General features: G+C 39.1%; 1 long non-coding RNA gene across 1 annotated transcript in view; it reads left to right on the forward strand.

Annotated features, from left to right (window-relative positions):
- The window catches only part of LOC132646825 (uncharacterized), a 31,745-nt gene extending 15,891 nt beyond the window's left edge, over positions 1 to 15,854 (forward strand). The window contains exon 3 of the long non-coding RNA XR_009585148.1: positions 13,093 to 15,854. This is a non-coding gene — a long non-coding RNA (uncharacterized LOC132646825). The remainder of the gene's footprint in view (positions 1 to 13,092) is intronic.
- Positions 15,855 to 16,547: the final 693 nt, after the last annotated feature.

Here is a 16,547-nt window from a genome sequence, read left to right on the forward strand (position 1 = left end):
TAAAAAAAAACCCATCATAATGTATTTTTCTTTGAAGTAAATATTTACCTGATACTTTCCTCCTTTCTTCTTTATATTTTATTTATTGTGTGTGAGTGCACCCACACACATACACACACGTGCTCTGAGGAAAGGTCAGAGAACAAGGATAGTTGGTTCTTTTTTCTCTTCAGCCATATATGTCCTGGAGCTCCAGCTTGCTCATCAAGCTTGATGGCAAATGTCTTTCACAGCTGAGCCATCTAACTGGCCCTTCTGGCTTTTGGGTTTTATAATTTCTTTTCTGTATAGTATTCATCTTTCTTTTACCTTGGGCTTTTCTTTTTCCATATCTTCTATGTATTGTCACATATACGTTTTGTGGAACATATGTTGTATCTTTTAATTATTATTCATCTTGCATACTAATAAATTCTCTGTAAGCCCAAACTGGCTCATGAAAAGCATGGGAGAGGACTGAGGGGGAGTCATCTGAGATACATACCTGAAAGATCAGAACCAGTGGCTGGACCCTTTCCTTGAGTCTGATCTCAGCTTAGACCTTGGTCTTTCCATGCCATCAGTGGTAGTGGAAGCTGGTCCAGAAGATCTCTGAATGCAGTCTCCCTTTGCCCTCACCGTGGCAGCCCACACGGCACAGACACTTTGTGTTTAATGATGACATTATGCTGTCCACTAAGCAGTGACCCAACTCCTTGATTCTCTCTCCTCCGTCTCCTTTATGTCACATCAGTTTTCTTTTTAGTGTTCTGTTTGGGTTTTCTTTGGCTACCATAACAAGACACCACAAGCTTGGCGCCTCAAACTAATAGAAATGTATTCCTTCACAGTTCTGGAAGTGAGAAGTCTGAAACCAAAGTATTGACATTATCCTGGCTTCGGGGAAAAAAAAAATTTTTTTTTTACTGTCTTTTCCTAGCTTCTTGCACCTTTCATCAATCCTTGTCATCCTTTGCAGATGAATCTTGCCAGCTCTGCCTCCTTCCTCTTGACTCTTCTCTGGGTCTCTCTGTATTGTCATGTCTTCTTTCAGACATCAATCATTGGATTTAGAGTCTGCTCTAAATGTAGAATGACACTTAACTAATTCCATTTGCAAAACATTTCTTTTTTTTAATTTAATTTAATTTTTTATTTTTATTATTAGTTAAATTTTACTCACTGTGTATCTCAGCTGTATCCTCATTCCCTCCCAATCCCACCCTCCCTCCCTCATCTCCTCCCTGCCCCTTTCCAAGTCCACTGATAGTGGAGGACTTCCTTCCCTTTCATCTGACCCTGTTTTATCAGGTATCTTCAGGACTGGCTGCAAATTCCTCCTCTGTGGCCTAAAAGGATTATGTTCTGAGGTGGCAGGGAACACTGGTTCAAAATGAAGGGATATTGTTCAATTCATTGCACATGGAATGCAGGCCAGGGTTGAAAAAGTAAGGTTGCTTACATTCTGATTGTTCCAGCCTTGATAATGTACAACGGCATGTCCTCTTCTCACTGTTCATTGCTGAAGTCCCAAGGTATCCGCTCTCCCAACTCTTCGCCTCTGAGGTGGTGTCCTCTCCTTAGTATTTGTTCTGGTCTTCAGTTAGATTTTCAGGCAGGAGAGAAGACTTCTCATAATTACAATTTACTTTGCTAGAATATTACTGAGCTCAAGAATATCATCTATTTGTTTCTTACATTCTCTCTTCATTTGCCCAAAGTACCATTACAGTTTGCAAAAGAATCTTCAATTTTAGTTTTGAATAGAACAGTTTATTTGGTCAGTTTTCTATGGAATTATCTCCACAATAAGATTTTCTCACACTTTTGCTATTGGAGGCATTTTGGTGAGACGAATGAAGAAATCTCCTATTACTGGATGACTACCTTGTTCAAAGGTTGGCACCCTACGGCCTTTTATGTGCTACACATAGATGATGGTGGCAAGGCTAGAGAAGCCTGGACAGAAAAAGAAAGAAGTAGAAAGCTTGTCAGATACTCTTTAGTGCGGCCTTAGCCGGTATGCTACCAGAGAAGGAGGTGGAAGTCTTTCGCAGTAGTTAAGAGGATGTTATTTGGTTTGTTCTCTGGTGCCATAGATGTAGCTCCATATCTGCAGCTGGCTGCTTGCTAATTTGTTATACCAGCAGTTGTCTCTAGAGACTGGCAGTTTGGGGTGGCGTTATGAGTTAGGCTCCAGGTGGTTGGTTGTGTAAGGCCGTGGTTCTCAACTTATGGGTTGTGACTCCTTTGGGGGAGAATGACACTTTCATAAAGGCTGTCCAAGGCCATCAGAAAACACATATGTTTACACTATGATTAGCAAAATTACAGTTATGAAGTAGCAATGAAAACAAACTTATGGTTGGGGGGTCACGACAACATGAGGAAATGCGGTAAAGGGTCGCAGCAGTAGGAAGGTTGAGAATCACTGGTATGAGGCATCATAGTGGGTCAATCTCCAAGCACTCAGGCAGGCTGTTAGAGACTGGGAGACTTTTGCTTTTTATTTTGGCTGTTTTGTCTCTACATTATGTATTGGTCATAGTTCATTTATCAATTCTTTCATTACTCTCTTTTCTTACTATAAAACTACTGGAATGGGTATCATTATATACAGTTCAGGAAGAAGACTGTCTGCTCTGAGTATTTTTTGTTTGTTTGTTTGTTTTGCTTCTTGGAACTATCTAGGAATTCATGAAGGAATGAGTTTCTCACACTCAAGTCAATGGGGAGGATGAGCCTTCACTGATAGTGTACTTCCATAGATTGATATGCTTATCTCACTAACTATCAGTGAGTCCACCTGACTGCTGGTCCATAGAAAAAGCCAATGGACTACTAGCTTTATCTTGATGAAAGCTTTTTAACCAAAGTACTGAGGAAGAACCATTATCTTTAAATATTCCTCATTCTTGTCAGTCATCCATAGACCAAGTTCATAGCAGAGAACAGTAGTATTTTGTTAATAATAATTCCCTTATCCTCTGTAAGGAGAGACTCAGGCAGACTTAGGGGCAATAGTTCATGACCATATTTCTTGTTCAGTGTTGAAATACTTCTGTACTACCTGGAGAATTCATTATAACAACAAGGAAAAAAAGCATTAGGGTTATTTTATAAGCATCATGTATGAGTGCTCTTGTTCAAGGGAAATGATGTAGGCCATCATAGCAACCCTTGATAAATGAGCCCCCTGTCATGCAACATCTAAGACTCATAGCTTTGGGAATAAGTGGTCAGTCCTGGACTCAGTGTAGGTGTATAGTGAATTCTTGACAAACTCACTGCTCTTTGAGAGGATCACATTGAATCTTAGTTGTTACTGTACTTATGAATAGTTTGAGTTCTAGTCAGAAGATGTTGAATGACAATGTTCTTTCATATGGGTACCTTCTACTAGAAATTCTATAGGAATTTATAATACAATATTGACATCTAGAAGGAAGGACTCACAAAATCTGGAGGTGCCTTTCAGTATCTGCTGTATGTAGTAAATAGGAATCATTCAGATGTTGAGAAAAATAACAAAAAAATACAGAATTAAATAATTGAAAGATAACTGTTGAACTAATATTTTATTACATTAGAAAATATGTTATTCAAATCTGATGACTTAACTAAGGGAACTTAGAGGCCACTGGTGAAGAGAACATTAAAAATAAGGGAAACAAAGCTGGAAGGCACTGCCGTGAGTACAGCATTTCTTGTGTAAGCACGAGGTCCTGGCTTAGGATGTCTAGCACTGAGCTAAAAGCTGGGCAAGGAACTCCAGATATGGGGGCTGGCTAGATAACTCACTGGGCAGCTGCTCTAGCTTAAATGGAGAGTTGTAGGTGTTGTGAGAGATCCTGTCTCTAAAAATGAGGAGAGTGACTGAGGAGAACAGCCTGAACCTATGCCCTGTGGATGAACATAGCTACGCATACTACGTAGGCATGCGCCACACTCTCTGAAAGAATTAAGAGAAACATTCAAAAGTTTTTTTGGGGGGAGGGAATGAAGTAATTTAAAATCCTTAAAACAGTGCACAGTTTGGGGCATGAATATTTAATGAAACTTAACAATCGAACGTTGCAGACATGGACACCTAACTCTACTTGTAAACTTGGTTTGTTAGAAATGTATTTTCTGACATGAGAGCACTACTTGGAGAGGGATGAATCAAGATGCTAACATTCCAGGAATTATTGATGCTGTTTCAACTGTGCTGGGTAAGTACATGGAATAAATTCCTTTAAATGAAAAAATTCAATACTTTGAAGGGAGTTGGAAGTTTGTTTTTTCTTTAATCTTGAGAAGCTGACAACTCAATGGCTCCAAAATTTGGTGCAAGTCTTCGGTTATGTTGGAGAAAAATGGTTTCAGTCAAATATATTGACATAAAACCTTTTGATCTTCATATAGATATCATATCATGTTATGAGAACATCTGAGGTTTTGACTATTGTTTTTAAAGATCCTGCATGTCTAAATCATCACTCCATCTCTTCTGGTTTGTGAAATAAATCAATTAAATGGATGTGGGGTTTTTTTGGTAAATTTACATTTACTTTATATAACTTTACATTATTCATAAACAAGGCAGTAAGCAAATATTTCTAAAGCTATGAGAAATGGGATTTTTAAAATTAGAGAAATACTGTATAGTCACCTAAATTGAGAATTTATAATGTTGAAGCTGAAAAGCAGTTGGAAATTATATCATTATTAGAAGTCATAAGATGGTTGAATATTTAAAAATGTTCAAAGAGCTGAACTTTAAAATATTTTTATTGAGATAAAACTCATATCATCTTTGAAAAAAGAGTAATTAAGTTGTTTTAATGAAGAAATTAGATTTAGTAAAGAAGAAATAATGTTGACAATGAACTATGGTCTGGAAGACCTGAGGGGGAGAGTTGGGAGTTGTGACTTCTCCCATAGCTGTCTCTATCAATTCTGTCTCCTCCATCTTGTCTCTCTTACATTTTCACATGACTTGTAAGGCCAACTCATCAACTTCTGTCAAAAAGCCAACTGGGGGTTTCATAGGGATTATATTGAACTGATAGGTTGATTTCTGGGGAACTGTTGTCATAACAATATAAATCTTTCAATTTGCAGAGCAGAATTCTTTCTACTTACTTAGGCCTGCTCTAATTTCTCCTAACGATATCTTACAGATTTTCAACGTATACATTTTGTGTCTTTTTAGTGGCATTTAATTCCAAGTAGTTTATTATTTTCAGTGCTCTTAACAAACAGAATTGCTTTCTTAATTTAGTTTTGGACTGTCCACTGTTGGCATGTAGAGATATGTTGAATATATACATACATATATATATGTATATATTTGTATATTTTTATATACTTCACCTTACTGAACCCATTTATTCACACTAATAGATTTTTTTAGAGAATCTTGTAGGGTTTCTTATCTTTAATATCATTATTTATAATAGGTAGTTTAATTCTTTATTTCTAGTCAGAGTAACTTAATTTTACTTCCTAATTGGTGTGGTTAGAACCTCTGCTGCCATACGGAATAGCAGTAATTAATAAGAGCTGCCTTGTGATTTCAGGGTGAACACACAGTGTTTCATTATTAGGTACAATGCTGCTTACTAGCTTACAGGGATGGCCTTTGTCCCATTGGCTAAGCTCCCTCCTATTTCTAGGTTATTGAATATTTTAGCATAAAAAGATAAGCTTGGATTTATCAAATATTATTTATCTATCTTATACGGTGATTGTAGTTTTGTCCTTTTTCAATTAATATTCTATTGATATAGTATGTAAATTGACTTTCAGATATTTGGAGATTTCTTTTAAATAAGTGTCACTTTGTCAGAGATGTCAGTGCTTTCTTTAACTTTTAAAGAAACGCTTTCATGGTTAAACTTGACATAGTTATTTGACATACTGATTGAAGACATGACACTACTGTATTATTCTTTTTGGCAACAGACTATTCTTGACATCTGTCAACATGATACGTGATGGAATGATGTCAATCATGGAATGGCCTTATATAGAAGTTTTGTAGAAACTTTTATCGTAGAAAATATTGACATACATTGATTCTGTCATTCTTCATATTGACTTGTGCTTTTTACTTGTATGTTTAGCAAGGACACTTGCATTTTACACTTAGGTTGTTAGTAAAATCAGACAAGGGCATACCATAGTTAGAACCATTCTTATCTGCTCCACCTGGACACAAACGTGACCAAAAGACTTTAATGCTTAGTTATTCATCTAAGGACAAATCCACCCAACAGCGCTATCGGCACAGAATGACTTTATTTAAAAACTACATTCCAGGGGCTGGAGAGCTTTTGCAGAGAACCCTGGTTTGGCTTTTAGCACCAACATGGAAGCTCAAAAGTGAAACTCTAATTTCCAGGGACCTGACACTCTTCTGGCTTTTGTGGGCACCACAGAGACATGGTATTCAGATATGTATATGCAAGAAGACACTTATACACATAAAATTTTAAGAATAAACAAACAACAAAAGCCTACATCTTAGGAAACTTACCAAGAACGTCAATATATATGACTGAGTCTGTAGGTCTATGCTCCAAGAGAATTCTGAAGCTCAGTGAGATATCTTCAGTCCAGTTTCCTACCAAAAAAAGTAAAGCAAAAAGGTTATTGCCTCACTTTCTTTTGACCTTGGATTTTTAAACCAAGGTAATGGTTATAACATGTGGGCTATTACTCATACAAGTTCAGGCTAAAGAATGTTAGTTGTTAGAAATTTATATATAAAATGTAAAATAAAAAAATCCTGAAATTTAAGATGATATAAAGATAGAGGTATGTGGTTCAGAACATTGTATCTCAAGTTGAGATAACTCGACATGCTGAATACTGTGGACTAGAAGGGTTTGGAAGAGCCTTGGAGGCAAGGTCTTCAGCACTCTCCTCTCTTCCCATTCATTCCTTTTCCTTACTCAAGGCAATCCATGAAAGTTAGAAAGGCCCCTCTCATCCTTCTCCCTGGAGACCACTGTCGGTCAAGACCCTGTCAAGACCCTGCCCCCTGTTTGTCAGGAAGCAAACCTATACAAAGAGACCAAGGGGGATCCGGGCAGACATGTTTTACTGCAGCTACCTCTAAGCTGCGTTTCCTCAAAAGCACTGAGTGTCCTCTAGGACCCACAAGAAAACTGAAAGCAGGATAAAGGCTGCCATCTCTGCCTTTATTTTTTTATCTATTGCTTTCATTTTGGTTGAGTCCTGTTCTACTGTGAATAGGCAGGTGGAGTCATCCGACCCAAAAACTAGAGACATCTGACCTCTTTCACGATCCTCCCAGGAAAAAAGCACAAAGAACAACTGAGTCATCTCACTAGTTTCCAGTTATTCTATATTTTTATTAATTTATTCATTTATATCCCGATGGTAGTCCCCTCCCTCATCTCCTCCCGGTTCCACCCTCCCTCATCTCGTATCCCTCGTATCCTGTCTCCTAGTCCTTAGAACAGGGGAGCCCTCCTCCCTTACCAACGGACTTCAGACTATCAGGTCTCTTCAGGACTGGGTCCTCTTCTTCTGTGGCCTGAGAAGGCTGCCTCACCAAGGGGGAGTGATCGAAGAGCAGGCAACAGAGTTCATGTCAGAGACAGTCCTTACTCCTCTTACTAGGGCACTATCAGCTACATCTGAGTAGGGGGCCTGGGTCTTCTCCATGCATGGTACTTGGTTGGTGCGTCAGTCTCTGCAGGCTCCTCCTAGGCCAAGATTTGTTGGCCCTGTTGGTCTTCTTATGGAGCTCCTGTCCTCTCCGGGTCCTTCTAGCCCCCCGTCCCCTCTTCTATTAGACTCCCTGTACTCTGCCCAAAGTTTGGCTGTGAGTCTCAGCATCTGCTTCGATCCTCTGCTGGAAGGTTCCTGTCCTGGTCCCTCTCTTCAACCACGTCCAGTGTCTATTTTGTTTGCCCTTAAATAAAATTTTAGTTTTTGTTTTTTTTCAACATTCTGTAAAGAGCCCCTGAATAAGCAAGTCGCCAGATCCTGTTTTTGTTTTTTGTTTTCCTAGTTCCTGTCTTAAAACTGCTGTCACCTTAGACTCCAGGGACAGCAGAACCTCACAGATATATTGCCTAACCCCATGATAAGGTGTTATCTCAGGGAACCGTCAAGCCATAAGGACCTTGTAGATTCACTTTGTAGAAGCAGGACTGAGACACTGTTCAATCAGAGCACAGCTTGGCCAGTGCTGCCCAGTTATGAATAGCATTGCTGTCTGCCCCAGTTCCTCTTCCCTTTACACCTAAAGTTCATACTATATCTTAAACATGGGATGAGACTCTTGATTTCCATGACAGCATATTAACTAAAGTCCTTCTGAGCATTTCTGCTACTTCATTGCTGCCATCAGTGTCAGGACCTTATTTATTAGAGACACCCTGTTACCTCATGCTGGATCTCTCGCTAAGGACTTTGTCTATGACCTCAAGGAGTTACAGTGCTACCTTAGGTTATCCACTTTGACCAGTCTAACTTCTACATGTCTGGTTATCCATTGAGGATGGTCTTTGCTACTTTGTGGGTTCTTCTTTTTCGTACCCTTTAGTCCCCAGGTTTCACCTCCTAACCTTAGACAGAAGCAAACAAGGAGAGAGGGGAGAGAGGAATTAGGAAAATTCCTGAATCTAATTTCTTCCCTTTTGTTTCTTCTTTGACCACAGCTACTAACAAACCACAGCCGACCACCCTAACTTACCAACAATCACCAGCTTACCTCTTGAGGGCCCTCACATTTATGGACCCTCTGAATGTTCCCAGAATTCCAAATGTCACACAATTGCAGAAATTATCTGCAGGTGGAAAAACCATGCTTCTGCTAGAGCATGAGGCAAATCATGACAATCCAAAGTAGCCCCACATCCCTAGATTTGAGATTAAAACAAAAGCACATTCTTAGGATGTTTCTGTGTTTTTTTCTAAAGAGACCAAGATTCCAGAATTCTCAAAAATGGCGCAATAGTCCATTCTTTATCTGACCTAACCACTAAAATTATATGAAGTTTTTCGTAGGTCTTTTGGTTTTCATTGTTGATGGCTTCCATGACGCATAAAACTTTGTGTATGTTTGGGGCTAGACAGGTGGCTCAGTGATTCAGAGCATTTGATGTTCTTGCAGAGGAACTGGGTTTATTCCTCAGCAGCCACATAGAGTAGTTCACAGCTGCTTGTAACTCCAATTCCAAGGCATTCAATGCCTTTTTTTTTCTTTTAGTCTCTGCTGGTGCCAGGCACAGACACATACATGAGTGTGCATACATACAAAAAAGCAAAATACTCATACATATAAAATAAAATGAATAAGCTTTTTAAAAATATGTTAAAATTTTTTGAAAATAAACTTTCTTATGCCTTTCTCTTGTTAACCTGTCTTTTGTTACAGTGCCATCCTTTCCTTCTTTGCTATGAAGACCGGGCGAGTCATGGGAAAAACCAGACTCCTCAGGGATTGGTGGTTAGACAGCTGTTGGTTAACAGGAGGTGTGCTGTGGAATGGTCTCTCATTTCCTGGTAGTCCTAGTTTTCTCACCTTCAAAGTAAAGGCTCTACTCTGAAGTTCCTTCTGCTCTGAATTCCTAAATAGAAGGATTAAAAAGATACGTATATCTATAAACACAAAATCAGATGTTGAAGCAGACGCGAAAAGAGAAACATTAGAGGGAAATGCAAACTTTATACTGTGTCTCATATCTTGTTTGACATTTTCTTTTATGCATAAGAAGAAATAGAACAGGCACTTAAAATTGCTACAGCATGTGGGTCCTGGAGGATCATTTTTGGAGTTTAAAAAACAACAACAACAACAACAAAACTCTGTGACCTCAATCTTGAGTTTTTGTGTCCCAAGACTTGAGTCAGCAAAGTTGGTATTATACCAGAAACAAAGAGGAAGAGAAAGGCATCGAGTTTGAAACAGATGTCTCCAGAGAGCAGCATCTTCTAACTTTTCCTGGTAGTGAGGGGCATGGTCTTCTAGTCTGGACACTTATCACAAAGGCTTATTTTGCTTTTATCCCATCCTTTAGGGAGAACTGATATAGTAGAAGAAAATGGATCTATTAGGAAGAATAGACTGGAAAGAAACCAGGTACTGTAGGAGGCAGATGAAATGAGTGTCTCAAGTAGACTTGTAGCTGCAATCAAATCTAAATATAAAAGAGTTACTATGGCTACAAAGGTGGTGTGTTTGAATATAATGGTTATGAAAGTCTTTTTAATGCTAATTGCAATTGGAGGAAGTCTGTCATTTCAAAATGCACACAGTTCCCCCACTACTTGTTCTTTTATGGTTTCCTGGTGGAATCTGTTCTAAACACAACTATCACCTTGTGAGACTGAAAGCTCTTTGAGTTCCTTTTGATAAAGCTATTTTCTGCCAGTCCCACCATGTGACCCTATTCTTCATTTGTGGGGAGTAAGAGCCTCAGAAGCCTTGTTATTGTGATGAGGAGTGAGTATGTTGATTCATGTGAAAAATCTTTCAAGTTGTCAGTGGTTCTTTCTGGATAGCTAGGACAGTCAATCAGCTCTAAGCCACAGCCTTCCTTGTGAGGGCAAGCAAGACAGACAAATCCAATTCTGTTGTTCAAGAACTTCTGTGAGGAATCATGCCAAGAGTTCTTGCCATATCTTGCATTCTTTAAGAACTAGCAGGGGTTGGAGAGATGATTCAGCAGGTAAGAGCGCTTGGTGTTCTTCCAGAGGTCCCAGGTTCAAATCCCAACACCAACATGGCAGTTCACAAGCATCTCTAACTATGGTTCCAAGGGATCCAATGCCGTCTTCTGGTCTCTGTGGGCATTAGGCACACAAGTGGTGCACAAACATACATGCAGACAAAACCACATAAAAAAAATAAGACAGGTGGTGGTGGTGCATGCCTTTAATCCCAGCACAACAGTGGCAAAGGCAGGTGGATCTCTGTGAGTTCAAGGCCAACCTGGTCTACAAAGTGAGTTCCAGGACAGCCAAGGCTACACACACACACACACACACACACACACACCCTGTCTCAAAAAACAACAACAAAAAGGAAGGAAGGAAGGAAGGAAAGAAGGAAGGAAGGAAGGAAGGAAGGAAGGAAGGAAGGAAGGAAAAGATGAAGAAATAGCCACTGTTCTGAAGACATCACTTCAAGTATTTGACCATAGAACTCTTTGGCTCCAGAACGATGATTGCAAAGTTCAAGAGCAATCTTAAACTGAATGGGAAATGAAAACCATTTAGGGAGGCTATTCTGCTTGGGCCACAGTCAGGGCTTACTGGGGATGTGCACCTCCTCCTGAGTATCCTGTCTCTGCATCCATTCATGGTCCCTGGTTATGTAGCAATAAATACATGAATTGTAATACATGTACTTCCTCCCTTCTGTTTCATTCTCTCTCTCTCTCCCTGTGGGTGTGTGAGCTTGAAGGGGTGTATGTTAGCCTCAGGCTTTTTTTTTTTTTGAGAGAGAGTCTGTCATTATGTTGGAGCTTGCGTAGCAGGCTAGGTGGATTGCTCAGTAACTTCCAGGGATTCACTGCTTATCTCTGCCTAGTCACTGTTAGCATTTTAATGTGGATTCTAAGAACCTAACTCAGTCCTTATGCCTTCTTGACACGTACTTTGCCAACTGACCTATCTTCTTAACCTGAGTTCACACATTAGTAACTATGAGCATGTATCACTTTAAAGTTTAACATTGTCCACAGCATTATCTGGGAAATAGTATGATTAATAAGACAATTCCCCTTCTGTACCCCACTCTCCAGTAAAAGAATCATTAATCTATTTAGAAAAAAAATCCCCAAATGTCAGATCCTGTTGACCTTTTTTTAAATCTCTAAGGACAGGTTAAATATTCTGGGACATAACGTAGCAAAAAAGAAACAAAAAGTGAAAGATTTTAAGGACTTAAATTTGTTTACTTGCCTTAGTGGCATTTTTTTTTTTTTTTCAGCATACTAGTTGACAGCCAGTAGAATATTTCACAGTAAAACATTAATCAGGTCTCTGGGGCAAAGAACCCAGACTGCTGGCTGAACCATGCAAGCAGCAAAGAGAATTTTAGCTCTAAGAGTCCTGGAGAAGGCCACTCAAGGCAGAGTCTCAGAACAGGTTCACAGGGAAGATGGAAACAGGTTGAGGGAACAAGGACCACAGTGCGTCACAACCAGGCTACCTGATAGAGCCAATGGGCAGGCCTTAAAAATGTAACATATTAATAAACTTCCTGTTTATAATGTCTGCTTAAAAACTCTATGCGAGATAGAAAAGAACATCATGAACTACAATGAAAAAGAACAGCACTAGAAAAAAAATAGAAACTATATCAAGAACATGAGCTGACTAGGTATAATTAATAGTCACAAGTCAAAAGGCTGTTGCGTTATACATCTTCATATTCATGAAGAAAGAGGCGCTCTAAGTATCCCAAGATGCTAACCTGTTGTAATATCTGGATGATGAGAATTAAGTTATTGTGTCCAACAAAGTAACCAGATATAAGAAAAAAAAACTATGGCAAAATTCATTTTTCTGTGTATATATAAAAAATTTTTAGAAAGCAAAATGAGCAATAAAATGTAATCATTACCCCACATTACAAACTACTTATCAACAAATACTAAATACAGCATTAAAAAGAAATGTGAAACATAGGAAGAAATGTACTATTTATGTAAAACTTAACTAAATAAAGAAATGTACAAAACAGTATGTCATATTTTACTTCTGTTAAATTCAAAGGTAGTGCATGAAGAACTTGCCACACACACACAGAAGGATACACTGCAAAGTCTCACCCCAGTGGAAGGTCCTCTTTCAAACCTGGCCATGCTGACATCCTATCCTGGGCCTCCAGCCAGCTGAACTGTGGGAACTGAATTGCCATTGTTCGTGAGCCACCTAATCTACAACACTTGGTTACAGTAGCCAGTACTGACTAAGATAAGGTTTTAGAAACTTTACTTCATTTGCATTAATTGAAGCTAAGTTTTCAGGAGTTTAGTTAATATACAGTATGGTTTTTTGTGATATTGGTCAGTTTTCTTAGATGCACTTATCTTTTTCTCTCTTCTGTTGTCATTTTTTTTTTTTATTTAAAAACTAAAGTGACCTTGGTGTGACTCTAACCAAGCAAGTTGCAGACCCATTTGAAAAAAAATTTAAGTCTCTGAAGAAAGAAATCGAAGAAGATATCAGAAGACGGAAAGATCTCCCATGCTCATGGATCGATAAGATTAACATAGTGAAAATGGCCATTCTGTGAAAAGCAATCTACAGATTCAATGCAATTCCCATCAAAATACCAACACAATTCTTTACAGACCTGGAAAGAAAAAATTTCAACTTCATATGGAAAAACAAAAACCCAGAATTTCCGAAACAATCTCGTACAACAGCATAGTATCTGAAGGTATCTCCATCCCCAATCTCAAGCTGTACTACAGAGAAATAGTAATAAAAATGACATGGTATTGGCATAGAAACAGAACAGTGGATCAATGGAACGGAATAGAAGACCCAGAAATAAACCCACACACCTATGGATACTTGATTTTTGACAAAGAAGCCAAAACCATTCAATGGAAAAAAGACAGCATCTTCAACAAATGGTGCTGGTCCAACTGGATGTCTACATGCAGAAAAATGCAAATAGATCCATATTTATTATCATGCACAAAACTAAAGTCCAGGTGGATAAAAGACCTCAACATAAAACCAGACACACTAAATTGGTAGGAAGAAAAAGTGGGAAAGAGCCTAGAATTCATTGGCACAGGAGAAAACTCCCTGAACAGAACACCACAGCACAGGCTCTAAGAGCAACAATCAATAAATGGGACCTCATGAAACTAAAAAGCTTCTGTAAAGCAAAGGACACTGTCATCAGAACAAAACAACAACCTACAGACTGGGGAAGGATCTTCACCAACACTATATTTGACAGAGGGCTAATATCCAGAATATATAAAGAACTAAAGAAGTTAAACAGCAACAAATCAATTAATCCGATTAAAAAATGGGGTACAGAGCTAAACAGAGAATTCTCTATAGAGGAATATAGAATGGCAGAGAAACACTTAAAGAGATGCTCAATGTCCTTAGTTATCAGGGAGATGCAAATCAAAACGACCCTGAGATTTCCATTACCCATCAGAATGGCTAAGATCAAAAACTTAAGTGAGTCAGGAGCCAGACACAGAGGCCCTCTGAAAGGCTCTGCCCTGCAGATTATCAGTGCAGATGCTGAGACTTATGGGCAACATTTGGGCAGAGTGCAGGGAATCTTATGAAAGAAGTGGGAAACAGTAAGATCTGGAGAGGACAGGAACTCCACAAGAAGAGCAACATAACCAAAAAATCTGAGCACAGGGGTCTTTCCTGAGACTGATACTCCAACCAAGGACTATGCATAGAGATAACCTAAGACCCCTGCACAGATGTAGCCCATGGCAGTTCAGTATCCAAGTGGGACAGGGACTGTCTCTGACATGAACTGATTGGCCTGCTCTTTAATCACCTCCCCCTGAGGGGGGAGCAGCCTTACCAGGCCACAGAAGAAGACAGTGCAGCCACTCCTGATGAGACCTAATTGACTAGGATCAGAAGGAAGGAAAAGAAGACCTCCCCTATGAGTGGACTTGGGGAGGGGCATGCATGCAGAGGGTGGAGAAAGGGAGGGATTGGGATGGGAGGAGGGAGGGAACCACAGGGGAGATACAAAGTGAATAAAGTGAAAAAAAAAAGAAAAACAAAAATAGTTTAAAACACAAACAAACAAACAAAAAAAAAACAGACAAAAACTCAAGTGACAACACATTCTGGAGAGGTTGTGGAGAAAGGGGAACCCTTCTCCACTGCTTCTGGGCATGTAAACTTGTACAACCACTTTGGAAATCAATCTGGCACTTTCTCAGGCAATTAGGAATACTGCTGCTTCAAGATCTAGCTATATCACTCCTAAAATATATCCAAAAGTTGTTCAAGTACACAACAAGGACTTTTGTTCAACCATGTTTGTAGCAGCTTTATTCATAATAGCCAGAACCTGAAAATAATCCAGATGTCCCTCAACAGAGGAATGGATACAGAAACTGTGGTACATTTACACAATGGAATATTACTCAGCAATTAAAAACAAGGAAATCATGGAATTTGCAGGCAAATGGTAGGATCTAGAAAAGATCATCCTGAGTGAGGTATCCCAGAAGCAGAAAGCATACATGGTGTATACTCACTTATAAGTGGATACTAGACCTATAAGATAGGATAAGCATACCAAAATCTGTACACCTAAAGAAGATAAACAAGAAGGAGGTCCTCTGGTAAAATGATCAATCCTCACTTAGACAAATGGGATGGACATTGGAAGTAGGAGAAAACAAGAAACAGGACAGGAGCCTACCACAGAGGACCTCTGAAAGACTCTACCTAGCAATGTACCAAAGCAGATGCTGAGACTCACAACCAAACCTTGAACAGAGTGCAGGGAATTCTATGAAAGGCAGGGGAGTTAGTATGACCTGGAGAGGACAGGAGCTCCACAAGGACCAAATATATCTGGGCACAGGGATCTTTTCTGAGGCTGAGTCTCCAACCAAGGAACATGCATGCATATAACCTAGAACCCCTGCTCAGACTTAAGCCCATGGCAGCTCAGCATCCAAGTGGGGTTCGCTAGTAAGGGAACAGGGACTGTCTCTAACATGAACTCAGAGGCTGGCTCTTTGACCTCCCCTCTCCCCCAAGGGAGGAGCAGCCTTGCTAGGCCACAGAGGGGAACATTGTAGGCAGTCCTGATGAGACATGATAAACTAGGGTCAGATGGAAGGGGAGGAGGACCTTCCCCATCAGTGGACTTAGAGAGGGGCAAGGAGGAGATGAGGGAGGGAGGGTGGGATTGGGAGGGGTGAGGGAGGGGGCTACAGCTGGGATACAAAGTAAATAAACTGTAATTAATATAAAAATAATAAAGATAAAAAGAATTATTACCTTTTGTTTCACTTTTCTGGTGTTTTAAATTTATTTGTTTGATAGCTTTTGTATTTATTTTTATACATATTCAAAACCACAAAGGGCATTATTATTGCCGTTTTTATATTCAATGTACCATTTGTGTTTCGTTTGCACATTTCTTCTTTTATTTCTAGTTTTATTCTAGCTAAAACCTTTTTCTTTGAATAACTTTCTTTGGTGTTCCTCCTCCTCTATGTCACCAGATCAAAATTTTGTTATGCTTGAAACATTCTTATTTAACCTCCCATTTTGAAGAGTAAATTTGTTGCACATAGTGTTTTACATTGAAAGCTGTTTTCTTTTGTTATTTGTAACCTATCACTTCATCCTCTGGTTTCTAGAAGTTCTGTTGAGAAATTATTCTGGATTTGATTGTTAGTGTTAATATTTTTAATGGCAATATACTTTTCTTTCAGATGTTTCATGGCATAGTCATTTTCATCCATTTTGGAAACTCTTGGTCATTATTTCCTCATGTTCTTTCATTTTTGTAACTTAATTAAATCTATTTTAGGCCTTTAATATGTATCTTTTAGATTTTTTCAAAT

Source organism: Meriones unguiculatus, chromosome 12, assembly GCF_030254825.1.
Source record: "Meriones unguiculatus strain TT.TT164.6M chromosome 12, Bangor_MerUng_6.1, whole genome shotgun sequence".
NCBI lineage: Eukaryota > Metazoa > Chordata > Mammalia > Rodentia > Muridae > Meriones > Meriones unguiculatus.